A 26,871-nucleotide genomic window follows, 5' to 3' on the forward strand; every position below is an offset into this window, starting at 1 on the left:
CACTCACACCCCTCCCATCTCCCACTCCCTTTCCCATTCCATTCACATCAAGATTCATTTTCAATTATCTTTATATACAGAAGATCAATTCAGTATATATATTTTTTGTTTTTTTTTTCCTTTTTTATTTAGTAAATACAAATTTTCAAAGTACAGTTAATGGATTACAATGCCTTCCCCCAATAATTTCCCTCCCACTCACACCCCTCCCATCTCCCACTTCTTCTCCCATTCCATTCACATCAAGATTCATTTTCAATTATCTTTATATACAGAAGATCAATTCAGTATATATTAAGTAAAGATTTCATCAGTTTGCACCCACACAGAAACACAAAGTGTAAAATACTGTTTCAGTACTAGTTATAGCATTAATTCACATTGGACAACACATTAAGGACAGATCCCACATGAAAAGTAAGTACACAGTGACTCCTGTTGTTGACTTAACAATTTGACATTCTTGTTTCTGGCGTCAGTAATCTCCCTAGGCTCTAGTCATGAGTTGCCAAGGCTATGGAAGCCTTTTGAGTTCGCTGACTTCAATCTTATTCCGACAGGGTCATAGTCAAAGTGGAAGTTCTCTCCTCCCTTCAGAGAAAGGTACCTACTTCTTTGATGGCCCTGTTCTTTCCACTGAGATCTCACTTGCAGAGATCTTCCATTTAGGTCTTCTTTTTTTTTCCAGGTTGTCTTGACTTTCCATGCCTAAAATACTCTCATGGGCTCTTCAGCCAGATCCACATGCCTTAAGTGCTGATTCTGAGGCCAAAGTGCTATTTAGGACATCTGCCATTCTATGAGTCTACTGTGTATCCCGCTTCCCATGATGGATCGTTCTCTCCCTTTTTGATTCTATCAGCTAGTATTAGCAAACACTAGACTTGTTTGTGTGATCCCTTTGACTCTTAGACCTATCGGTGTGATCAATAGTGAACTGAAATTGATCACTTGGACTAGTGAGATGGCATTGGTACATGCCACCTTGATGGGATTATATTGGAATTCCCTGACATGATTCTAACTCCACCCTTTGGGGCAAGTCCGATTGAGCATGTCCCAAATTGTACATCTCCTCCCTCTCTTATTTCCACTCTTACATTTAACAGGGATCACTTTTCAGTTAAAATTTAAACACATAAGAATAATTGTGTGTTAATTATGGAGTTCAACCAATAGTACTAGAACAAATCAAAGAGAAAATACTAAAATGGATATAGTATTACATTGTACATCAACAGTCAGGACAAGAGCTGATCAAGTCATTGTTTCTCATAGTGTCCATTTCACTTCAACATGTTTCCCCTTTGGTGCTCACTTAGTTGTCGCCGATCAGAGAGAACATATGATATTTGTCCCTTTGGGACTGGCTTAATTCACTCAGCATATTGTTTTCCAGATTCCTCCATCTTGTTGCAAATGACTGGGTTTCATTGTTTTTGACTGCTGTATAGTATTCTATAGGGTACATGTCCCATAATTTCTTTATCCAGTCTACTCTTGATGGGCATTTGGGTTGGTTCCAGGTCTTGCCTATTGTGAATTCTGCTGCAATAAACATTAGGGTGCAGACCGCTTTTTTGTTTGCCAATTTAAATTCCTTTGGGTAAATTCCAAGGAGTGGGATGGCTGGGTCGAACGGTAGGGTTATATTCAGGTTTCTGAGGAATCTCCAGACTGACTTCCATAGTGGCTTGACCAGTTTGCATTCCCACCAACAGTGTGTTAGTGTCCCTTTTTCCCCACATCCCCTCTAGCATCTATGGTTGGTAGATTTCTGAATGTGAGCCATTCTAACCGGGGTGAGGTGAAACCTCATTGTGGTTTTGATTTGCATTTCCCTGATTGCTAGTGATCTTGAACATTTTTTCATGTGTCTGTAGGCCATTTGGATTTCCTCTTTTGAAAAATGTCTATTGAGGCACTTGGCCCTTCTCTTAAGTGGGTTGTTTGTTTTGTTTTTGTGGAGTTTCTTGATTTCTTTGTTTCCATAGACCCTTCTGAAACCTATTTTTTCCAAAGAAAGATTTTTTTAGGAAGTGCTTATTTGGGACAAGAGTATATAATAAATATAACCTGTAATGCTAAGCCTTTTGGTACACATCACCGATTTCTTTTGCAAATTCACATTCTTTTTTTTTTAGCTTTTTTTTTAACTTTTATATAATGAATATAAATTTCCAAAGTACGGCTTATGGATTACAATGGCTTCCCCACCATATTGTCTCTCCCACCCGCATCACTCCATTTCCCACTCCCTCTCCCCTTCCATTCACATGAGGATTCATTTTTGATTCTCTTTATATACAGAAGATCAGTTTAGCATACATTAAGTAAAGATTTCAACAGTTTGCTTCCACACAAACATAAAGTGAAAAATAATAGATGATTTTTTAAATGATGATGAAATCAGATCAGACCTATTGTCATGTTTAATCCCAGTGAGAGTCAAGTTGCGAATTGATAATTTTTTTTTTTTACAGAAGATCAGTTTAGTATACATTAAGTAAAGATTTCAATCGTTTGCACCTCCATAGAAACACAAAGCGAAATATACTGTTTGAGTACTCATTATAGCATTAAGTCTCAATGTACAGCACATTAAGAACAGAGATCCTACATGAGGAGTAAGTGCACAGTGACTCCTGTTGTTGACTTTACAAATTGACACTCCTGTTTATGGCATCAGTAATCTCCCTATGCACCAGTCATGAGTTTCCAAGGCTATGGAAGCCTTTTGAGTTCACCGACTCTTATCTTGTTTAGACAAGGTCATATTCAAAGTGGAGGTTCTCTCCTCCCTTCAGAGAAAGGTACCTCCTTCTTTGAAGACCTGTTCTTTCACTGGAATCTCACTCATAGAGATCTTTCATTTAGGGTTTTTTATTTTTATTTTTATTTTTATTTTTGCCAGAGTGTCTTGGCTTTCCATGCCTGAAATACTCTCATGGGCTTTTCAGCCAGATCCGAATGCCTTTAGGGCTGATTCTGGGGCCAGAGTGCTGTTTAGGACATCCACCATTCTATGAGTCTGCTGAGTATCTCGCTTCGTGTGTTGGATCACTCTCCCCTTTATTTATTCTATCAGTTAGTATTAGCAGGTACTAGACTTGTTTATGTGCTCCCTTTGACTCTTAGTCCTTTCATTATGATCAATTGTGAACTGAAATTGATCACTTGGACTGGTGAGATGGCATTGGTACATGCCACCTTGATGGGATTAAATTGGAGTCCCCTGGTATGTTTCTAACTCTACCATTTGGGGCAAGTCAGCTTGAGCATGTCCCAAATTGTACATCTCTTCCCTCTCTTATTCCTACTCTTATGTTTAACAGCGATCACATTTCAGTTAAATTTCAACACTTAAGAATATCTGTGTGATAATTACAGAATTAAACCAGTCATATTAAGTAGAACAGACAAAAAAAAATACTAAGAGGGATAATGTATTAAGTTGTTCATTAACAGTCAGGGCTAGCTATGCTGATCAAGTCACCATTTCTCATAGTGTCCATTTCACTTCAGGAGGTTTCCTTTTTGGTGTTCAGTCAGTTGTCACCGATCAGGGAGAACATATGGTATTTGTCCCTTTGGGACTGGCTTATTTCATTCAGCATGATGTGTTCCAGATTCCTCCATTTTGTTGCAAATGACTGGATTTCGTTGTTTCTTACTGTGGTATAGTATTCTAAAGAGTACATATCCCATAATTTCTTTATCCAGTCTACCGTTGATGGGCATTTAGGTTGGTTCCAGGTCTTAGCTATTGTGAATTGAGCTGCAATAAACATTAGGGTGCAGACCGCTTTTTTGTTTGCCAATTTAAATTCCTTTGGGTAAATCCCAAGGAGTGGGATGGCTGGGTCGAATGGTAGGGTTATATTCAGGTTTCTGAGGAATCTCCAGACTGACTTCCATAGTGGCTTGACCAGTTTGCATTCCCACCAACAGTGGGTTAGTGTCCCTTTTTCCCCACATCCCCTCTAGCATCTATGGTTGGTAGATTTCTGAATGTGAGCCATTCTAACCGGGGTGAGGTGAAACCTCGTTGTGGTTTTGATTTGCATTTCCCTGATTGCTAGTGATCTTGAACATTTTTTCATGTGTCTGTAGGCCATTTGGATTTCCTCTTTTGAAAAATGTCTATTGAGGCACTTGGCCCTTCTCTTAAGTGGGTTGTTTGTTTTGTTTTTTGTGGAGTTTCTTGATCTGTTTGTAGATTCTGGTTATTAACCCTTTATCTGTTGCATACTTTGCAAATATTTTTTCCCATTCTGTCAGTTGTCTCTTCACTCTCCTGTTTCTTTTGCAGTACAGAAACTTCTCAATTTGATGCAATCCCAATAGTTGATTTTGGCTTTGACTGCCTGCGCCTCCCAGGTCTCTTCCAGAAATTCTTTGCCTGTGCCAATATCTTGAAGGGTTTCTCCAATGTTCTCTAGTAACTTGATGGTGTCAGGTCATAGATTTAGGTCTTTAATCCATGTTGAGTGGATTTTTGTGTAAGGTGTAAGGTAGGGGTCTTGCTTCATGATTCATCACGTGGAAATCCAATTTTCCCAGCACCATTTATTGAATAGACTGTCCTTGCTCCAGGAATTGGTTTTGGATCCTTGATCAAAAATAAGTTGGCTGTAGATGTTTGGGTTGATTTCTGGTGTTTCAATTCTGTTCCATTGGTCTATCCATCTGTTTCTGTACCAGTCCCATGCTGTTTTGATGACAACTGCCCTGTAGTATGTCCTGAAATCTGGTATTGTGATGCCTCCGGCTTTGTTTTTGTTGTACAAGACTGCTTTAGCTATTCGAGGTCTCTTGTGCCTCCATATGAATTTCAGCATCATTTTTTCTAGATCTGAGAAGAAGGTCTTCGGTATCTTGATTGGTATTGCATTGAATCTATAAATTGCTTTTGGGAGAATGGACATTTTGATGATATTGATTCTTCCAATCCATGAGCATGGAAGATTTTTCCATTTCTTGGTATCCTCTTCTATTTCTTTCTTTAAGGTTTTGTAATTTTCATCGTAGAGATCTTTAACGTCCTTGGTTAAGTTTATTCCAAGGTATTTGATTGTTTTTGTAGCTATTGTGAGTGGGATTGATCTTAGAAGTTCTTCCTCAGCCATGGCATTGTCTGTGTATACAAAGGCTGTTGATTTTTGTGCATTGATTTTATACCCTGCTACTTTGCCAAACTCTTCTATGAGTTCCAATAGTCTCTTAGTAGAGTTCTTTGGGTCCCCTAAATAAAGAATCATGTCATCTGCAAAGAGGGATAGTTTGAGTTCTTCCTTCCCAAGTTGTATCCCTTTAATTTCTTTTTCTTGCCTAATAGCTCTGGCTAGAACCTCCAGAACTATCTTGAATAGCAGTGGTGAGAGTGGGCATCCCTGTCTGGTACCAGATCTCAGTGGAAATGCTTCCAACTTTTCCCCACTCAATAGGATGTTGGCTGTGGGTTTTTCATAGATTGCTTTGATTGTATTGAGGAATGTTCCTTCCATACCCAGTTTGCTTAGAGTTTTCATCATGAATGGGTGTTGTATTTCATCAAATGCTTTCTCGGTGTCTATTGAGATAATCATATGGTTTTTCTTCTGCAGTCTGTTAATGTGGTGTATCACATTGATTGTCTTGCGCACATTAAACCATCCCTGCATACCAGGGATAAATTCCACTTGGTCTGGGTGGATGATCTTTCTGATGTGTTGTTGCATTCTATTGGCGAGAATTTTATTGAGGATTTTTGCATCTATGTTCATCAGGGATATTGGTCTGTAATTCTCTTTCAATGCTGCATCTTTTTCCGGCTTAGGAATTAAGGTGATGCTGACTTCATAGAAAGAATTTGGGAGGATTCCCTCTTCTTCGATTGTTCTGAATAGTTTGAGAAGAATTGGAGTTAGTTCTTCTTTAAATGTCTGGTAGAATTCAGCAGTGAATCCATCTGGTCCTGGGCTTTTCTTTGTTGGGATGGCCTTTATTACTGTTTCAATTTCTGTCTCAGTTATGGGTCTGTTTATGTTTTCGATGTCTTCCGGGTTCAATTTAGGTAGGTTGCATGTGTCCAGGAATCTATCCATTTCTGATAGGTTTCCCTGTTTGCTGGCATACAAGTCCTTGTAGTAATTTCTGATGATTCTTTTTATTTCTGTGGTGTCTGTTGTTACGTTTCCTTTTTCATCTCTGATTTTATTGATTTGGGTCTTTTCTCTTCTTTTTTTAGTTAGTTGGGCCAATGGGGTGTCAATTTTGTTTATTTTTTCAAAAAACCAGCTCCTCGTTTGGCTGATTTTTTGTAATGTTTTTTTTTGGATTCAATCCTGTTGATTTCTTCTCTGATTTTAATTATTTCTCTTCTCCTACTAGATTTGGGTCTGGTTTGCTGTAGGTTTTCTAGATCCTTGAGGTGAATTGAAAGCTCATCTATTTGGTGCCTTTCCAATTTCTTGATGTAGGCACCTATTGATATAAACTTTCCTCTTAACACTGCTTTTGCTGCGTCCCATAAGTTTTGGTATGTTGTGCTGTTATACTCATTTACTTCCAGAAAGTTTTTGATTTCTCTTTTAATTTCTTCTATGACCCATTGTTCATTCAGGAGCATGTTGTTCAATCTCCATGTGTTTGCGTATGCTCTAGGGATTCCTGAGTTGCTAATTTCCAACTTCATTCCTTTATGGTCTGAGAAGCTGCATGGTATGATTCTAATTCTTTTGAATTTGCTGAGACTTGCCTTATGGCCTAGTATGTGGTCAATCCTAGAGAAGGTTCCATGTACTGCTGAGAAGAATGTAAAATCTTTAGCTGTAGGATTGAAAGTTCTGTATATATCTGTTAGATCCATTTGGGCTATAGTGTCGTTTGAATCTACTGTATCCTTGTTGATCTTCTGTCCTATTGATCTGTCTATTTCTGAGAGTGGAGTATTGAAGTCCCCCAGTACTATTGTATTGGGGTCTAAGTCTCCCTTTAAGTCCATTAACAAATCTTTTAGATAAACCGGTGCCCTGTAGTTAGGTGCATATACATTGATAATTGTTATATCTTCATGTTGAATTGATCCCTTAATCATTATGTAGTGTCCCTCTTTGTCTCTCTTAACGGTTTTTGTGGTAAAGTTTATGTTGTCTGAAATTAAGATGGCTACGCCTGCTCTTTTTTCATTTCTGTTGGCATGGTATATCTTTTTCCAGCCTTTCACTTTCAGTCTGTATGGATCTTTGTTGGAAAGATGTGTTTCTTGTAAGCAGCAAATAGATGGGTTTTGTTCCTTAACCCAATCAGCCAATCTGTGTCTTTTAACTGGACAGTTCAGGCCATTCACGTTCAATGTGACTAATGATAAGTGGTAACTTCGCCCTGCCATTTGCCAAAGATAAGTTCTAATATATGCTTTGAATTCCCTGTGATCTTTTGCTGTGAGCTTTCCTTCCTTGGTTTCCTTCCTTTACCTTCTTTCATATTGATGACCGTGTTTCTTTGTTTCTGTGTGTAACACATCTTTAAGCATCTTTTGCAGGGCTGGACAAGTGGCAACAAATTCTTTCAATTTCTGTTTGCTATGAAAAGTCTTTATTTCACCTTCATTCACAAATGATAGCTTTGCAGGATATAATATTCTGGGCTGGCAGTTTTTCTCTCTTAGTACCTGGGCTATATCTCGCCATTCCCTCCTAGCTTGTAGAGTTTCTGATGAGAAGTCAGCTGTGAGTCTGATTGGAGATCCTCTGAGAGTAATCTGACGTTTCTCTCTTGCACATTTTAGGATCTTTTCTTTATGTTTCACTGTGGTAAGTTTAATTACAACGTGTCGTGGTGAGGATCTCTTTTGGTCGTGTTTATTAGGGGTTCTGTGAGCTTCCTGTACTAGGATTTCTCTGTCCTTCTCCAAACCTGGGAGATTTTCTGCTAATATCTCACTAAAAAGGCCTTCTAATCCTTTCTCCCTCTCCATGCCTTCAGGAACTCCTAGAACCCGAATGTTGTTTTTTTTAATAGTATCCTGTAGATTCCCGACAATATGTTTTAGATTTCTAATTTCCTCTTCTTTTCTTTGGTCTGACTGTATCCTTTCCTGTTCTCTGTCTTCTAAGTCCGATATTCTCTCTTCTGCTTCACCCATTCTGTTTGTAAGGCTCTCTATTGTGTTTTTCATTTGATCTATTGAATTCTTCACTTCAGTCACTATCCCAGTTTCCTGTTGTACTAGTTGTTTCATTTCATTTTGATTCCTCCTTAATATTTCATTTTCATGAGAGAGATTTTGTATCTTGTCCACTAAGGATTTCTGTAGTTCAAGAATTTGTTTTTGAGAACTTCTTAATGTTCTTATCAATTTTTTGAGATCTGCTTCTTGCATTTCTTCTATCTCATCATCCTCATAATCTTGAATTGGGGTGTCTTTTTCATTTGAGGGCTTCATGGTGCCTTCCTTGTTTTTATTACCTTGGTTTTTGCGTTTGTTATTTGGCATATTGGAGATATTTGGTTTCTTCACTTTGGTGCTTTTTTTTGTTATACTATGACTCTAGATTAAGTGGACTATCTGTTTTTGATGGAGCCTTAGGGCTTGAGATGGGTGTGGCCTGGGAGCTCTGTTTGGTGTGCCAAAGGTGACACTCCCAGGTTAGGCGTGGTAAACCTCTCTCTCTCTCTCTCTTTCTTTTTTTTTTTTTTTGATTCAAAAGGGAAGTAATTCTGCACAGCTGAACGAAGTTGGAGGTAGTTAGCAGGCAAAAGATATACCCACAGGAGCCAGAGATCAGAAGCTCTTTCCCAAGGACCACACAGGGAATCTGTTCGGCCCTCAGAGTGGGCTCAAATTCTCCTTCAGTCTCCCACTGGGTTGCCAAAGTTATGGAATTGTAGCGTCTCTGGAGAGTGCTCACGTGAATTCCGTGAGTTCTCTCCCCCACCGTCTCTTTTTTCACAGTCTCAGTTCAGTAGCACCACAAATTTACTAGGTCCTAATCTCCTGTTAATTTGCCCCACCCAGAGTCAGGTTTTTCTGCTGGGCTCAGGGCCGGTGCAGACCTGAGGTCGCTCTGCTTATGACGTATGTCCAAGATGGCGCCTGCTCTTTGTCTTGCTCGCCCTTGAGAGGTGAGCGGAGAGAGAGAAACCCGTGTCCGTATCAGTCACCTTTTTTTTTTCCACTCTCCCCCACCCCCGGGGGTCGTTCCGTCTAGTCTCCTCTCTCCGCTTGCCTGCCAGTGTCTCGGGCTATTGAGGTTCGGCTCACCTCGCGTTCCAGCGCTGGTGTGTTGAGTCTGCCGCTGGTGTCCCGAACGGTGGGCTCCCATGCTCTCCACGCAGGTCCGCTCCCCTTCCAGCGCCGATGTGTGGACTCGGAGCCCTGGACGTCCCAAGTCTCCCCACTGTTGTCTGTGTGGCACGCACTCCCCTTCGAGCACTGGCACGCAGAGACTGCAGCTTGCGCAGCTCGGTCCCGCGGCTTGCCTTCCGCATGGTGGGCGACCTTGTTCTCCCAGTAGGTCCTCTGATTCACGACCACTCAATCCAGAAGGGTTTCCTCTGCAATATTTTCCTGGTTCTTTTTTCTGAGGTTACCGTAACTCCCCTTTTATTAAACTAAATTTTCCCGGACTATCGGTGTGCGCCCTCACTATTCCGCCATCCATGTTTGTTTCTTAAGCACAGTTTCAAGGCCTGCTCTGAAATTCTTGTTCTCTGGATCATATTTTTCCCAATATGGTGACTCCCTTTGGGCCCTTCCTTAAGAGACTTAGCCTGACCCCTGAGACTCAGGAACCCACTGGACCCCTTCTGACCACTGGCCATGATTAAGAAATAGATGCCATTAACCCTGTGACACACCCTCTATAATGGTGCTGAAAAGAGCAGGCTATTTCAGACACAGGTGAGACCCTCAGAATGACCACCCCCACTTGCAGAAGAGGCCTCAGCACTGCATAAACCACAAATACCTCACATCTGGCTCCACCCCTGCAAGTCATCATGGGTCACTCACTGGGTCAGTCAGATCTAATCTGATGTGCACCAGGATGAGCACTGTGATGGCAGCCAGAAGGAGGGTTCCAACCTTGTGGAGACCTGTCTTATCTCAAGGCAGGTGTTTCTACACACAGTCTCACAACTTTGATTAGATGCAACTTGGATGGGACTTGCTCACTGCAGGACCCCTAACCTGTCTATCACTAGGCAGCTGCTCATATCCTTCTCCTCCCTAGGCTCCACCTGCTTCCCTCCTTTGCAGTGCTGCAACCAATAGGGGGAATCAGGTGAATGACCAGAGGCACTTGGAGTCTTGGGGAAGCAGGGTGGCCTGTCTGTCCTGAAGGATCCCAGAGCCCTGTGATCATGGGCACAGTACAATGTTCAGTTCTCCCTCCTTCAGGCAGTATACAGTTCTGTAATTGCTCATTCTTGGCTATGATGTCTGCTCACCCCTTTGCCTACCATACCTTCAGGGCCCACATCTGCTAAAAGCTGCAAGACAGAAATATGTGCATAAAACAGTACTGGATAACTGCAGGTAACTATTCCTCACAGAGCTCTTGTACATTTCATCAAAGGAAGATTCAGATCCACGGACAGGTGTATGGCACCTGGAATCTAGTTCCCAGAAAAGTGACTTCTGCAAAGGACAGAGACAGAGGGTGTATCAGAGTCCTTGTCCAACTTCCTTGACACATGAGAAGACCACTCCTCACACAGATTGGGATTCTGAGTATCCTCCAGTGGCTACAATTTTCCAGTGTGAAGGGTCATCCCCATTCCATTATAGTTCATGAAGCCTGTGAGTCTGGTGCACCCACAGCACTGAGATCAGTGCTGACTGTAATGCCTCCCTAGGGACTCATGTACCTCCACAGGCCCATATAAAAGGGAAATTTGCACCCACCCCATAGAGTCAGAAACCGCTGTATTCATACTCAGCATACAAGGTGCACCACTGAGGGTACAGCAAATAATACCTTCCACAGCAACCAAGAAAAATCAGGGCCACCCACCTTGGATTGACTGTCCCCAACTCTGCAGGAAATGAAGAAAGAGGGTCCTAATCACAGAGGTCCTGAAATTATCCTCCTGTGCTGAATGAACTTCCTATAACAAAATTAAGCCCCAAATCGGTAATTCATCAACAAACCAGTCTCCTCTAACTGCAGGAGAACATAGAGGGGGCACTGGACAACTGTGACATCATGGAACCAGTCCTGTCACCATGGTACACTCCTCAGATACTAGGGCCTATGTCAGTCTCCTCAGCCCACACAATAAGCAAAAGCTCTGCCTCTTTGCTTCTGTCTGTCTGTAAATATGCCTTTCAAATAAATAAATACACCTTTAAAAAAGAAAGAAAAGAAATGATATGTTTGAAGACTTAGATTTGTTTTCCCTGATTTGAATGTTATGCAATGTATGCATGTCTCAAAATAGCACATGGTATCCCATAAATAGAAATATAATTTTAGTTTGATTCATAAAAATTATACTTTTTAGGCTGGTGCTGCAGCTCACTAGGCTAATTCTCTGTCTTGCGGCGCCGGCACACCGGGTTCTAGTCCCGGTCGGGGCGCCAGATTCTGTCCCGGTTGCCCCTCTTCCAGGCCAGCTCTCTGCTGTGGCCAGGGAGTGCAGTGGAGGATGGCCCAAGTGCTTGGGCCCTGCACCCCATGGGAGACCAGGAGAAGCACCTGGCTCCTGCCATTGGATCAGCGCGGTGCGCCAGCCGCGGCGGCCATTGGAGGGTGAACCAACGGCAAAGGAAGACCTTTCTCTCTGTCTCTCTCTCTCACTGTCCACTCTGCCTGTCAAAAAAAAATATACTTTTTATCACAGTTAAAATTTAAAAATATATAATTTTAAAAACTGGAAAGTAACACCATATTAAGCACAACCAAATTCATAGAGAACACAACAGGATATAAATAAAATGTAAAACAGCTTACAATAGAAAAAAATAAAATTAAAAAATAAGGACACATTAATATCAGAATTTAAATGTTATTTTTTTCTCAAAAGATTTTAGGATCACAATAAGAATATTTGGAAAATATCAAATAAATTTAATGTATTAGCAAAAACCTCAGGAAGGAAGGTGAGCATGCAAAATTCAACGAAATTTGTTATAGGAACAAATTCAATGAAATAAAACTATTTACAAAAGCTATGGCCTGGGAAGGCAGTACAAGATGGCCCAACTCCTTGGGCACCTGCACCAATGTGGGAGACCCAGAAGAAGCTCCTGGCTCCTCGCTTTGGATCAGCGCAGCTCCAGCTGTTGCAGCCAATTGGGGAATGAACCAAAAGATGGAAGACCTCTTTCTCGCTCTTTCTCTCTCTGCCTTTCCTTCTCTCTTTGTGTAACTCTTTCAAATAAATAAATAAATCTTTTTAAAAAGCATTAAAATATAAAATACTTGGGAAAAAATAACATGTTATGTAATACCCCATATTATGAAAAACAAAATATTACTGGTTGTATGTAAAGAAGATTCAAGTGAAGTGGAAAGTTGGAATATGTGCATTGGCTATAAAACTCAGTGTTGGGGTGGTCATTGTCATGCAGTGGGTTAAGTTGCCATTTGGGGTGCTAATTTCCCATATTAGACTACTTGGGATCAAATCCCACCTCCACATCTGATATAGCTCTCTACTTATCTGTCTAGGGGGCAGAGATTATACACTGAAAGCTTGGGGTCCTGCCACTCATGTGGGAGGGCTAGATGAATTTGTGTGTGTGTGTGTGTGTGTGTGTGCCCTTGTGAAAAAATCACCTAGTTGAAAAATGTACTTTAAAATGGAAAGGACATAAAATAGTCAAGCTTATTTTAAGAAAGATCAAATATTGTGATTTTCAACTACCTGATACCAAGAGTTAAAAAGGGGGTATGCCATTTCGGCATAGAGCATAAAGCTACTGCCTGTGATGCTGACATCCCATAAAGGTGCTGGTTCATGTTCTGGCTGCTTCACTTCCATCCAGCTCACTGCTAATGTGCTTAGGAAAGCAGTGGAATGTGACCCCAGTGCTTGGGCCTCCACATCCATATGGGAGACCCAGAAGAAGCTCCTGACCCCTGGCTTTAGCCTGGTTCAGCCCTGGCTGTTGTGGTTATTTGGGGAGTGAATCAGCATGTGGAAGATCTCATTCTCTCTCTCTCTCTCTCTCTCTCTCTCTCTCTCTGTGTGTGTGTGTGTGTTCTTCTATCTCTGGAACTCTGCTTTTTCAAATATATAATTAAGAGTCAAGAAACAAACCTGAACATTTCAGTTGATGATATTCAACTAATGAACCTCATGTAATCAAAGGGTTAAAAGTTAGACTTTTCTATAAATGGTCTCTGTGGAATGAAATTTACCTTGATCCCTGCATGGAAACACGCATATACACATTTAGAAAACTATAGAGTTCCTGGCAAAAACAAACACAACAAAATTTCAAAAACAAATTATAGAAGAAAACCATGCTGACTATAATTGAACAGTATTTCTTAGATATCAAATAAGCACACACATCACAATGGAAAATTGTTCTAAAATAAACTTTTAATATTTAATTCTTCAAAAAACATGACATTCTGTCATTTACTTAATAAAAAAGTTCAGTGATTGATGGACCCCATAGAACCATAGTCATCACATCAGATTATATTGACTAGTAATGGTGTACATCCTAGCTTGTGTGGTTATATTTTGTGATGTCCATCAGTGACAAACTTGCCTAATGATGCATTTCCCAAAATGTAGTCTCACTGTGATATAATACATGAGCATTTTATGGAAGCCATTTACTTGGGAAATAAATTCACCAAAATTTGAATTATGTATTTATATTCATTTGATTTGAAAGGCAGAGAGAGAGAGATACAGAAAGATACAAGGAGAAAAATAGAAGGGCCATCGCTGTGGTGTAGTAGGTAAAGCCACTACCTGCAGTGCTGGCATCACATACAGGCACTGGTTTGTGACCTGGCTGCTTTATTTCCAATCCAGCTCTCTGCTAAGGCCTGGGAAATCAGTGGAAGATAGTCCAAGTCCTTGGGCCCCTGCCCCCTATTGGGAGACCCAGAAGAATCTCCTGGCTCCTGGCTTCAGATCTTCCCAGTTCTGGCCACTGAGACCATTTGGGGAGTGAACCAAAAGATGGAAGATTCTCTCTCTCTCTCTCTCTCTCTCTTTCTCTGCATCTCTGTAACTCTGCCTTCCAAATAAATAAAGAAATTTTGTGACCTTTCACACTAGCAAAAGTCCCCAAACTTGGAAAATGTTTTTATGGGGAGGAAGTTCCCTCCCTGATTGCTGTGTGGAATGCAAATTGTTACAGCTTCTGTGGATGTGGATATGAGGATGTTTAGCAAAGTGTATGTTCTTTTATGCGTTGATGCCATGATTCCACATACAGAAAATCTGTCCCATAATTATGTAAATTGACAAAAAAAGGATGATTTCACTCTCTCTCCATCTCTCCTGTGTCACACTATCCTTCAAGTAAATAAATAAACTAATAAAATTTTAAAAAATAAAATGGAAAGGGAATGTAGCAAAATTGCACATCATGTGTTAATGTGAGATATATAAATTTATAAGAAATTAACAGTCACATGAAGAAGAGAATACATATATGGACAAAAACAGATAAAAGCATTATTTTTTTCTATGTCAAAGTCCTATGGCTACTTTTTGTATGTCAAATTCCTAATGAACTTAATATCTTTTGCATTTCCAAAGATTTTAAATTAATTATGAGAGAAAGAGAGAGAGAATAAATATTCCATCTGCTGTTCCACTTCTTAAATGCTCACAACACTTGGGGTGAGATGGACTGAAGCCATGGTTCTAGAATTGAATTTAGTTTTCCCATGTGGGTGCAGGGACCACATACCTGCTGCCTCCCAGGGTATGCATTGGTAGAAAGCAGAATTGGAAACAGAGCCTGGACTCAAGCCCAGGTTCTGTGATATAGGATGTGGTCAACCCAAGCAGTTGTGGGATGTAACATAGCGGCAGGAGTGACAGGGTTGGTGGCAGAATGTCATATGTGGCAAAGGCGGGTGGTGGGGAAGGCTGTGACAGGATTTCAGATGCCAGCAGGGACATCTTAGATGCCAAAGAGAGAGATTTGCACAGAATATAGCTAATTCAAACTCCACATGCTGTATTCAGGGACGGTCCATGGTCTGGCCTTCTGGTTTGGTGTTGCTCTTACTGGCTCCATAATGATCATGTGGCTGTGCATGGCCATAACAAGTCCCAGCCACAATGCTACCAGATGTTGTGCCTGCTCCAGGCACCACAGTTTGCCAAAGCTAGGGGAATGCTTTCAGGAACATAACTGCTTTGTGAACTTGGTACTTTCTATACTATATGGACAGCTGTTGCTGCTCATGTCCTGGAGATCACCACATATCATTGTCATATCTTATATAAGATCACATCAGGAAAGCCATCATTACCAACCCCCATGCTGCCCTCTGCAACGTGACCTTGATTTGACATCTGCTGTCCCAGGCCTGTTGGGCCTGACAGCTGTACCTGGGTGGGGTGAGAGGAGAGGAATGGCTGCTAATGGGCCCAGCTGGCTGGAAACCCCATTTCAGCTACCAGGCCTTTATCACCATGGTTTGGCAAGATGCTTTTTAGTAAATTATTTATTTTTGGAAAGGAACCAGTGTCAGTTGACAGACCCTCTAAGAAACCCAGCCAGGTGGGCTCAGCCAGCAACCCCTTCTCCCCTCAGACTCAGAGGCTCAGTGGTGAGGGGTGGCCCTGATGAGTATTGAGGGAAGATTGAGGGCAAGCCTGGGGGACCCCTCTCAACCAGACATTCCCTCACATTTGAGTGTACAACCCACCCCATCAGTCCGACAACCTCCATCCTCAGGCCCTGCTTTTGCTGCTTTGCTGTCTCTGAGTCCTTCAGATCCCTCTCTCACTCCACACCAAGAGCTGGAACAGGGGCCTGGAGGGAAGGACACTATGGGACACTTGGAGTAGACATAGAAGCATCAACATCTGTCATAGAAAGGCCTCATCCTTTTTTTTCACCATTTATATATTTATTTGAAAGGCAGAGTTACATCAAGGCAGAGGCAGAGAGGTCTTCCATCCACTGGTTCACTCCTCAAAGGGCCTCAACCAGTGGAGCTGGGCCAATCTGAAGCCAGGAGCCAGGATATTCTTCCAGGCCTCCCACATGGGCACAGGGGCCCAAAGACTTGGGCCATCTTCCACTGCTTTTCCAGGCCATAGCAGAGAGCTGGATCGGAAGTGGAGCAGCATGGAATCCAACCTGTGCCCATATGGGATGCTGGCACTGCAGGTGGCATCTTCACCTGCTACACCACAGCACTAGCCCCATCCCATCCACTTTACTCACAGCTAATGTTAGGCCCATGTTTCCCTCTGTACACATGGCTGCTACAGTCTCTACTGCCATGATGGCATTTTGTTCCCTACCATCCTTGGAAGAGACCAGGCAGAGACCCCATCCTCCAAGTCCAGGAAAAATAGATAAAATGAGGGGAGAACGGCAGAAAGCAGCTATCCCTTTACACTGCTTTGCTCTAGCAGCCATCTTAACAATCGCAAGTGCGGCGGACATCAAGCAGGAGAATGGGATTGAAAGTGCCTCAGAAGGACAGGAGGCACACTGAGAAGCGGCGGGGGGGGGGGTGCGGCGGCGGGGCTCCCACACCCCCCAACCTAGGCTCCAGCCCCTTTCCCTCTGGAGCCAGGGGACGTTGCTCCCGCTGCCACCAAGGTGAGCAGAGTGGAAGGGGCAGTGGTGGCGGAAGCGACGTGGCGATGAGCAGAGCGGTGCCCAATTAGGTACAACTCCACTTGGAACTTCTGGGCCAACACCAAGCCGCCGCCGCTGTCTTCGCCACTGCTGTGGGCGCGGAGACCTCTCTCACCTTCTCGCTAGACCATGTTCCCTACGTGAGGCGCTGCAGCAGGGGGCAACCTGGACCACCTGGCCAGGTTCCTGTGGTCAATGCCCCAGAGCAACCTGCTACATGGCAACAAGAGCCTGCTGAAGGGGCAGGTGCTCCTGGCCTTCCACTAGGGCATCTTCCCAGATGCCTGGATAAGAAACAGCATCCTGGAGAGCCCCAACCACCTGCTGCTGCAGCAGCTCTGGTACAAGGTGCGCTACACCGGGAAGGTGCACCGAGAAGGCGGCCTAGGCCGAGGGACCCTGCGGCTGTGTGCCATAGACAACTACCAGCTGCACAGGACATTGCCCCTGACCTGCACCATCTGGACTGGGAGGAGATGGTGTATTGTTTCAAGGAAAAGTTGCACAACACGCTCAAGGAGCTCTACAAGCAGAATCACTACCCCTAGCCCTCCAAGAAGCTGCACCTGGCCAAGATCACCATCCTCTCCCTCACCCAGGTCAGCAACTGATTCAAGAACCAACAGCACCGTGCCTGGAACCCGTTGGAGAGCCAGTCCAAAAGTGAGTCAGATGGCAATTCCAGCAATGAAGGTGAGTCCAGCAAAGGACAGGAGGATCTGTCTCCTTACCCTCTCCAGAGTTCCTCTTATGGTGTCACCAACCTCAGCTTGTCCAGTCACATGGAGCCCACGAATTGGAAATAATGAGATATCCTTAAGTGGCTGGTGCTGTGGGCTCAGCAGGTTAACGCCCTTGCCTGAAGCACTGGTATCCCATATGGGCATCAGTTCAAGACCTGGCTGTTCCACTTTTGATCCAGCTCTCTGCTATGACCTGGGCAAGGAGTAGAAGATGGCCCATGTCCTTGGGCCCCTGCACCCATGTGGGAGACCCAGAAGAAGCTCCTGGCTTTGGATTGGTGCAGCTCCAGCTGTTTTGGCCAATTGGGGAGTGAACCATCCATTGGATAGAAGACCTCTCTCTCTCTCTCTCTCTCTCTCTCTCTCTCTCTCTGTCTCTATCTCTATTCCTGTCTCTACCTCTCTGCCTCTCCTCTCTCTGTGTAACTCTGACTTGCAATAAAGAAATAAATCTTTAAAAAAAGATATCCTTAAGCTATTCTGGAGTTTTGTTGAATGGAAGCTTAGTACCTGCAATTACTTCGCCTGTTTTCCTTAATGGTAACTATTTCATTCAGGGACCCAGTGGAGTCATCCTAAATGGATTAAATGTGAGAAATACACAGTGTCCTTAGCCCACCAAAAATGTCAACCAACATTGTGAACAATGGTATCTCCATGATGGACATCCTGGGGCCCACATCCTGGGATGTGAAGGAATTCAATGTGCTGCAGTGTTCTGCAGCCAACTCGGCATCCACCACCTCCTACAGCCCCAGTGTCCAAGTGTCATTCCCAGGGCTCATCCCCAGTGCTGAGATGAAAAGAGAAGGCATTCAAACAGTGGCTTCCCTGGAGGGAAGCTCTGTGGTGACTTTCACTACCCCAGTGCAAATCAACCAGTACGGCATTGTCCAGATCCCCAATTCCAGAGCCAAGGGCCAGTTTCTTAATTGGAGCATTGGATTCTCTCCACTGCAGTTGCTGCCTGTCTCAGTGGCAGCTTCACCAAGTAACAGTTCCATAAATTCAAGCACTTCAGACTAGAGCACATTCACCAGCGAGTCCACCCCAGTGCAGCAAGGCAAGGTTTTCTTAAGCTGTCTCACTCCAAGTGCAGTGGTATACACTGTTGGTATTTCTGGCCAGACTTTGGGATCTGTGAAACAGGAAGGCTTGGAAAGGAGCCTGGTGTTTTCTCAGTTGATGGCCATCAATCAGAATGCTCAGGAAATACAAACCTGTCATCTGAAAAATCCCTCAAGGAGTGGCCTTCACCCTCTGGCCTCTTTGTTGGTGAATGTGTCCCTAACTCAGTTTTTCCCTGACTCCACCTGCGCTGCTAACTTCCACTGAGCTCAACCCTGACATCACTGATAACCAGCCAATGCCTGCACCTGTGGCAGGCAAATCCGCAGGGGTGGCGGTCAGCAATGCTAACTATGCAACTCTTCAGAACTGCTCCCTCATTACTGGCCAGGACCTGTTGTCCATGCCCTGGGGGAAATTGTTCCTACCTCTGAAGACCAGATGGGCCATGCCTCCATAGCAGTGCACCAGAATTTTGTCAGAGAACACCATTTGGTTCTGCAATGAGTAGCTAACCTAAAAGAGAACCTCTTATCAGATTCTGAGAACAAAGCAACAAGCAGCCTAATTATGCTGGACACCAAATCTAAATATGTGCTAGATGGCATGATTGAGACTGTGTGTGAAGACCTGGAAACAGACAAAATAGAGCTTGCTATGCTCCAAACTGTCCAGTTGGATGAAGATATACAAGGCTTATAAACTTCATGTGCCCCTCCTCTCCCTTTTTGGCATCAGAGGCAGATGTTGTCCTGAAGCCCTGAGAACACAAAGAATTTCCCCATTCAAAGGAAAACTCTACTTTTACAAGCATATGCATTCAAGAGACTTTAGATCTGCACAAAGATCACAGTTAATTATATAGAGTACAACTGCATTACTGCAGCCTTTTTGTTCACATACAATGATCTCTTTTAAATTGATGGAGACAAAAGAATCAGATGAAATGTCTCAAGGCAAAGTTTTACCCTTTATTGACAATATCATTCTAAAGTGAAAATGGAACTTAATAATTTTTTAAATTAAAAATGTTTACATGTAACACAGAAAACTAAATACAGCTGCAGACCATTAGAAGCAATGCAATTATTTTTGTTTACCTTTATACCATGGCCATTGATAAAGTTAAGCATAAATTGTACTCCAAACTGTTCTAAGGGTGTCTTTTTAAAGTTCAGTGGCTTAATTATATATTTGTGTGTAGGTAGAGAGAGACACACTTCTCTTTTTCAGCATCTTTGGCTTAGGTCTCTGCACATTTGCAAATGTGATTGCTTATAGCTCAGTGTAGCTGAGCAAGTTGGAAACTCCAAGAAAAACTCTGAAAAAACTTCACTGTGAATGTAAATATATGAGTTCTACATGCAGGCTTTGAGTAATTGCAGTGAATTTTATTTATATTATATATTTTCCTCTTACACTTCAGGCACTGTGAATTGAAAAGAGAAATGTTTTCTTACTGTTTATTTTTATTGTTTGAACAGGAAGTGAACATAGTTGCTTCCAACAAAGTTTTACTTTTTATAGGATTTTAAAAGCAATGACTTTTTTATCAGGAGTCTCTTTAGGTCAATATTAATAACATTGAAATCAGAAATCTAACACCTAATGTTGGAATTTGGTAAGTTTTTCAAATCTTTGTTCTTTAGTTAGCAACTCTGATTCATTTAAATATGTTTTCTATAGAATTCTGCATGCCTTGTTACTTTGTGGCCTTTTAATTAGTAGTAACATATGGAACTGTCCATGGAAGCACTGATGGTTCTTTTCTACTATCTAACAGGGTTAATTTCATCACAGAATTTTTCACTAAATTTTAAGTATAAAGTTTATAATGCAAATTGATGAACAGCTAATTATTGTTGCTACTTTCTACTCCACTGAAAATAAGAACAGCATTATAGATACCACATAAAAGCAATTCTTCAGGCTATGAAAACACCATTATAGAGTTAAGAAAGAATTTGTAAATTCTCTTGAGCAAAATCCTGTTGAAACTTCATTCTAAATGTTTTTGAAACAGTTGTTAAGCAATGATACATGACTCTTGTTTGCACTATATTATCATGTCTTCTTTAAAAGTAAATATTTTTTGTTTCTGTAAAAAATGAATAGAGGAAATCTGTGTTTCAAACAATAAATATGGTATATAAAATGTAAAATCATGTGACATTTAAACAGGTACAAAAGCACTTTATAGAATTATAATTCTCTCTCTCTCTATATATATATATCAATTGGATACAGTAACAAAATGGAGACAAGTAACTATTATTCTGTTGTTGGTTCTGAAACAATGAAGTATAAACTCATTTATTTGATGTGTGGAATATCTCTGAAAGAGTGGAGATTGAAGTGTTATGCACTGCCTTTAAGGGTGAAGACATACATAATTGAACAGCAAGGAATACTGTTTTTTTTTTGAGAGAGTGAGTGAGAGAGAGAGAGAGAGAGAGAGAGAAAGGTCTTCCTTCTGTTGGTTCACCTCCCAAATGACCGCTACAGCTGGCACTGCGCTGATCTGAAGCCAGGAACCAGGTGCTTCCTCCTGGTCTCCCTCATGGGTGCAGGGGCCCAAGCACTTGGGCCATCCTCCACTATCTTCCCAGGCCACAGCAGAGAACTGGACTGGAAAAGGAGCAGCTGGGACTAGAACCTGGTGCCCATATGGGATGCCTGTGCCGCAGGTGGAGGATTAACCAAGTGAGCCACGGCACCGGCCCCAGGAATACTGTTTTTCATTATGTTGATATCTTACAAAATAAATAAAAATATTTAAATCATTAAAGTTAGAGCATCTTATCAACACCATCACACCACACTCCTTATCAATCTCCCAAATTCATCATCTGTATATAGGAAAATGATTTTTACCTAAAATCATGCACACTATAGGTAATCTTCTTTATTTTTAACATCTATTTTGATCTTCTGCTTTGTTTCATATTGTCTGTTTTCAAATACACTTATTTTTCATTTAGAGTCATATTTTTGGCCCTATGCTTTAATGTTAATTTTCCATGTTATATCTTAAATGTATTAATATTTGATCATTATTTTCAATTCATATTTGCCTTTTTAATTTTATTTTTAAATAGAGAACAGAGTGAACTTTGAACATTTTGCTATATTTTTTCATGTGTATCAACGTGACATGTAAAATCTGTTAGCATATCTTGCTTAATAACTTACAATTCATATGAAAAAATATCTATTGTGATGTATTCTCTTGAAAAATAAGATGAAATAATTGAGATAATTTTGTTGGAATGCTCATTATAAAGGAAAAACCTTTGGCTGCAAAATCATTTTCCTTATTCCTTCCTGAAACACAGTATGCTAGTCATACAGCAGCTATTATGTAGCCATGAGGTAAGATTATGGAGACTATAAGCCATATTGTCAGGATCATGTCAATGTTACATTCTCAGACTACTATATTAGTCCCAAATCATATAATTTGGGGAGCTTGTTACACAGAAAAATAAAATGATTTAGATAAGCCTATGACTTCAATTATCTATTATGTTCAATCAAGTTTATTATCATTTTTTTTTTGACAGGCAGAGTGGACAGTGAGAGAGAGAGACAGAGAGAAAGGTCTTCCTTTGCCATTGGTTCACCCTCCAATGGCCACCGCGGCTGGCACGCTGCGGCTGGCACACCGCGCTGATCCGATGGCAGGAGCCAGGTGCTTATCCTGGTCTCCCATGGGGTGCAGGGCCCAAGTACTTGGGCCATCCTCCACTGCACTCCCTGGCCACAGCAGAGAGCTGGCCTGGAAGAGGGGCAACCGGGAAAGAATCCAGCACCCCGACTGGGACTAGAACCCGGTGTGCCGGCACCGCAAGGCAGAGGATTAGCCTAGTGAGCCGTGGCCCCGGCCAAGTTTATTCTTAACTGAATGGAAACAGTATTATTTTATTTTATTTATTATTTAATTATAATTATTATAAATCATCCTCCTTATCTCTTACCCAGGTTGTCCCTTATGATACTTTAGTCTCCAACAAATGAAGCATTAAGTCCCTCTGGTAATGAGGAAAAGATTTCCCAGTAGCTGTCTCCTCTCAGTTTCAACATAATCCTAGTATTACTTCAGGAGTAAAACTTTGAGAAAGATCTACCAAGTCATACAGATATCTTGCAGACTATAATATCTTTTAAAATCTAAAATGACACTTGTTCCTCTTATCTGTTCTATTAAAAGACACTATTGGTTATAATTAATCTAAACCAAAAACAGCAGTATTATTTTTACTTCAGTATCAGTTCACTTATGTGCTTTTTTTTCTTTTTCTACAATAAAGACAAGTATAGAGAAAGCAATTTTCAAGACATTTCTTACAATTTTCCCTTTAGATTAATTAACAGATGGCAGTGAGAGAGCAGGAGAAATTAAGAAAAGATATTATAATTTAAATAAGTATCTATGAAGGGGCATGCTAACACTTGCCTGTTAGTTACACATGTTCAATTCCTGCTAGTAATGCCTAGCTCATTTTTATCACTTATTTACCCACAAAATAATTATCTTAGGGTAACTGCTGTAGCGCATCAGGTTAGGCTGACACTTAGAATGTACACGTCAATCCACCGTCCTGATATTTATTTGTGAGGAAGCAGATATTGGCTCAACTAGATGGGTTCCTGCCACAGATATAGGAAACCTGGGTGGAGTTTATGCCTCCTGGCTTTGACCTAGCCCAGCTGAAGCTACTGAGGGAATTTGGGGAGTAGAACTGAAAATAAGATTCATTCTCAATCTCATTCTCATTCTCATTCCCATTCATTTCTCTCTCTCTCTTTCTCTCTCCCCCCCCATCTCTACCATTCTGCTCTTCCAAAAAATAAATGCATTTTTTAAAGATTTGTTTATTTTCTTTGAAAGGCAGAGTTACAGAGAGGCAGTGGCAGAGAGAGAAAAGTCTTCCATCTGCTGGTTCACTCTGCAAATGTCTGCAAGGGCTGGAGCTGGGCTGATCTAAAGCCAGTAGCAAGGAGCTCCTTCCAGGTCCCCTATGTGGCTGCAGAGGCCCATGGACTTGGATCATCTTCCACTCCTTTCCCAGGCCAGAGCAGAGAGCTGGGCTGTAAGTGGAGCATCCTGGACTCAAACTGGTGCCCATATGGAATGTGGGCACTGCAGGCCACAGCTTTACCCACTATGCCACAGAGCCAGCCCCCAATAAATACATTTTTAAAAGAATACTTTTTTTTTTTTTTTTGAGCACTGAGACTTTAATACACAGCACGACACTGGTGACGGCAGGGGCGGGCGCAGCGCGGCCACGTTCCACGGTCCAGGACCGGTGCTGGGAAAGCCGCCTGCGCAGCTGTCAGTAGTACGGCCGCCTCGGGTTGTTCAGGGTGTTGGGCCGGAAGCGGTAGGCCAGCATCATCCTCTTGCGGAAAGCCTCGTACTCGTCGTCCTCCTTGGAGAGCTCAGCCGGCCGGTCGATGCCGAAGCCGGCGCTGTCCACGGTGGTGGTGCCCTTGCTGACCGGGTTCTTGATGCCCTGGCCCTCGGAGCCCAGCCCCTCGCCCTCCTTCCAGCCCATCTTCATGAGCATCTGGTAGCCGATGTTCTCCACGGTCAGCTTGAACTCCTTGTACTCCGAGTAGTCGGGCTCGCGGCCCTCCTTCAGCGCCTTGAAGGTCTCCATGAACTTTTCCAGCTCGTCGGGTAGCAGGAAGTCTCCGATGAAGTGCTTGCCCCGGCCCATCTTGGTCAACTGCTCGGCCCACTCCCGCGTCTTGTCCATCTCCATGCGGCGCAGCCGGTGCTCCCAGGTGCCCAGCTCGCTGTCCACCTCCTCCTCGCTGTCGTAGCCGTGCTGGTGCTGCTGCAGCGCCTTCTCCCACAGCAGCTGCATGTCCTGCATGGCCCGCTTGTGCTGCATGATCATGTCGTACATCTGCTGCATCTCCTGCTGCTCCTTCAGCTGCTTCTTCTGGGCGTCTGACAGCTCCGTGACGCCCACCAGACCCACGGGCTTCCCCTTCTCGTAGCCGAGCCCCTTGAGGTCCTGAACTGAGAGAGGCGAGGGCGAGGCGTCCACCTCTCCCTGCACCAGCTCCGCAGTGGGGAGCTCCACCTTGTCCTCCTCGGGCCCCCACCTGCTCTTCCGCTTTCTTTTCACGGCGGCCGTGGCGGAGGCCGGCTTCCCGGGGGCGGCCGGCGCGGGGGCAGTGGCCGGCGCGGGGGCCGATGAGGTGGGGCAGGTGGCGGCAGGGGGCGAGGCCCCCGACGGGGCGTCAGGAGGGGACGTGTGCTTCGGGCTGGGCTCAGGTGCTGGGGGGGTGCCTGTGGAGCCGGCCTTGGCGCTCCGGAACTCCTCTAGCTTCTGCCGGAAGTACTTGTACCCCTGGCTGTTGGGTTCGTACAGAAAGCTGAATCCCTGGTTCTCGCGGTTGTTCTGGAGGGCGATGGTTTCCACCTCGGGACCCCAGTCCGCTATGAACCTGGCCAGCTTTGCTGCGAGGCTCTTGGCCTCCTGGTCCTCTGGGGGTGAAACTTTCTGAGAGGCTCCCTGGGACTTCTGCGCCTCCTTCCTCATCTCAGCCACCTTCTTTCTGTAGTAGAGGAATTCCCTGCTATTCTTATCGTGTAAAAACGCAAACGCTGGGTTATCCTTGTAGTCCTCCATAGCTACTTTTTCTAACTCGGGGTCTCCTTCTGCCACAAAGCGGGCCAATTTCTCTATCACTTTCCGAGTCTCGGCTCCCTCTGGGGGTGAAACTTTGATCTCCAGCCACTGCTCCTAGTCCTCCTCCTCGTCCTCATCGGGGGACTGGAAGACGCTGGGCCGCTGGGCCACGGGCAGCTGCTTGGCGTGCGAGTAGTTCCTCACCTGGCCCGGGGCGCTGCCCAGCCCCAGGCCTGCTGCTTGCCGAGCAGCAGGGGCCTCTTGCCAGCGCTGGGCGGGGGTGTGCTGGGCGGGCGCCGGCTGTGCTGGCGGTGGCGTCTGTGGTGGTCTGTGCCTTCTGCAACTTCAGGAACTGCTGCAAGAAGCTGCCGTCATTGGCGAATTTGTTAGAGACGCAAGAAGAGTTGTGTGCGTTCGCGACTTCTCCGGGATGCGGGGGCTGAGGGCTGGCCGCCTGGCTCTGCTTAGCTTTCTGCTCCATTCTGGCCTCGATTTCCCGCTTCTTCTGCGCGATGAGCTCTTCTTGGTGCAGGGTGTTCATGTTCATCTTTGCAGACTTGGGGGGAGCGACCCAAAACCACCGGTTAGCCTTACCTGCAACATCCCGGTTGTCCATCTTGAGACTCCAAGAATACATTTTTAAAAGGCAGCGGTGTTGTGGTGGTAGTGGCAGCCAGCTGCCAGGGTCTCAGGAGCCTGGCCCTGCACATTGCTGCTGTGGGCTGGACCGACAGCCATGCCACAGGTCTTTTGGAACAAATCATGGGATGCAGCTTCATTCAGATGTGGTAGAATATGCCAAGGAAAAATTTGGGTGCTTTATAAAAATAGTGATAGCTTTGATAAATTTGAGTTCTGTGAACCTTCATTGGTGGTTGGTAATTGCCTGCAGAGATCATCTGACAGACATCAGTACGATCAGATTTATTGTGATTCTAGAGTCCAGAAAAAACTACATGAACATTTTACTGAATGTGGGAGGCATACTAGTCATGCTTACAGAAAATCAGTTAACACAGATTATGCTAACTGGAGAAACTACTTGGGAAAGTAAAAATAACCTTGCTATTTCATTTGCTCCACTTGTGCACCAAAGTGAGAATGATTATGGCAAGCTTGCCATTGTTGGACTGCCTCCCTGACCTGTCAGAAAACTGCAGGACTTGTCCAGTATTTACATTTGCTGCAAACTTAGAACTTTCATAAATGATAAGATGCAGGCCAAAGGGATTTCCCAAAAGGAAAAGAAAGAGAGTGAAACAGAATTAATAGGCAAGTCATTGTAGGTAATAAGCTTATTCCTCAACCTCTAGACAGTGAGGAGGATGAGAAAATGGAAGATTAGATAAAAGAGAAAGACTACAGTGAAGCCGTGAAGCCAGAAGAGCCTCCTCAGAATTCACTGAGACAGCAAACATGAAGCTGCCCCTCGTTGAGTCTTTAAAAATTTACTTGACATATTTTAGAAATAAATTACAGATTGATAAGAAAGAACGACTCCTGATAATTCCTGTAGTCTCAAACCTGTAACATTTGCTAGAAGTTAAGAGAATTATTTCTTTCATAAGAGTGAATTATAGTGGGGCAAAAAGTATAACCTGTTTCTCTCAGTAGCAAA

General features: G+C 43.3%; 3 pseudogenes across 1 annotated transcript; 2 read left to right on the top strand and 1 right to left on the bottom strand.

The window, feature by feature from the left end:
• Window positions 1-16,508: 16,508 nt before the first annotated feature.
• On the top strand, window positions 16,509-19,305 carry LOC149120406 (homeobox protein SIX4 pseudogene; annotated as a pseudogene).
• A 4,510-nt stretch (window positions 19,306-23,815) lies between these two features.
• Window positions 23,816-25,872, bottom strand: LOC149120407 (SURP and G-patch domain-containing protein 1 pseudogene; annotated as a pseudogene). The gene has a single exon (XR_016226189.1). The product of XR_016226189.1 is annotated as an SURP and G-patch domain-containing protein 1 pseudogene (transcript).
• A 37-nt stretch (window positions 25,873-25,909) lies between these two features.
• Window positions 25,910-26,783, top strand: LOC149120408 (protein-L-isoaspartate O-methyltransferase domain-containing protein 1 pseudogene; annotated as a pseudogene).
• Window positions 26,784-26,871: the final 88 nt, after the last annotated feature.

The sequence above is a fragment of the Oryctolagus cuniculus genome, chromosome 19 (genome assembly GCF_051225735.1).
Source record: "Oryctolagus cuniculus isolate XC-2025 breed Fujian yellow rabbit chromosome 19, ASM5122573v1, whole genome shotgun sequence".
Lineage (NCBI taxonomy): Eukaryota > Metazoa > Chordata > Mammalia > Lagomorpha > Leporidae > Oryctolagus > Oryctolagus cuniculus.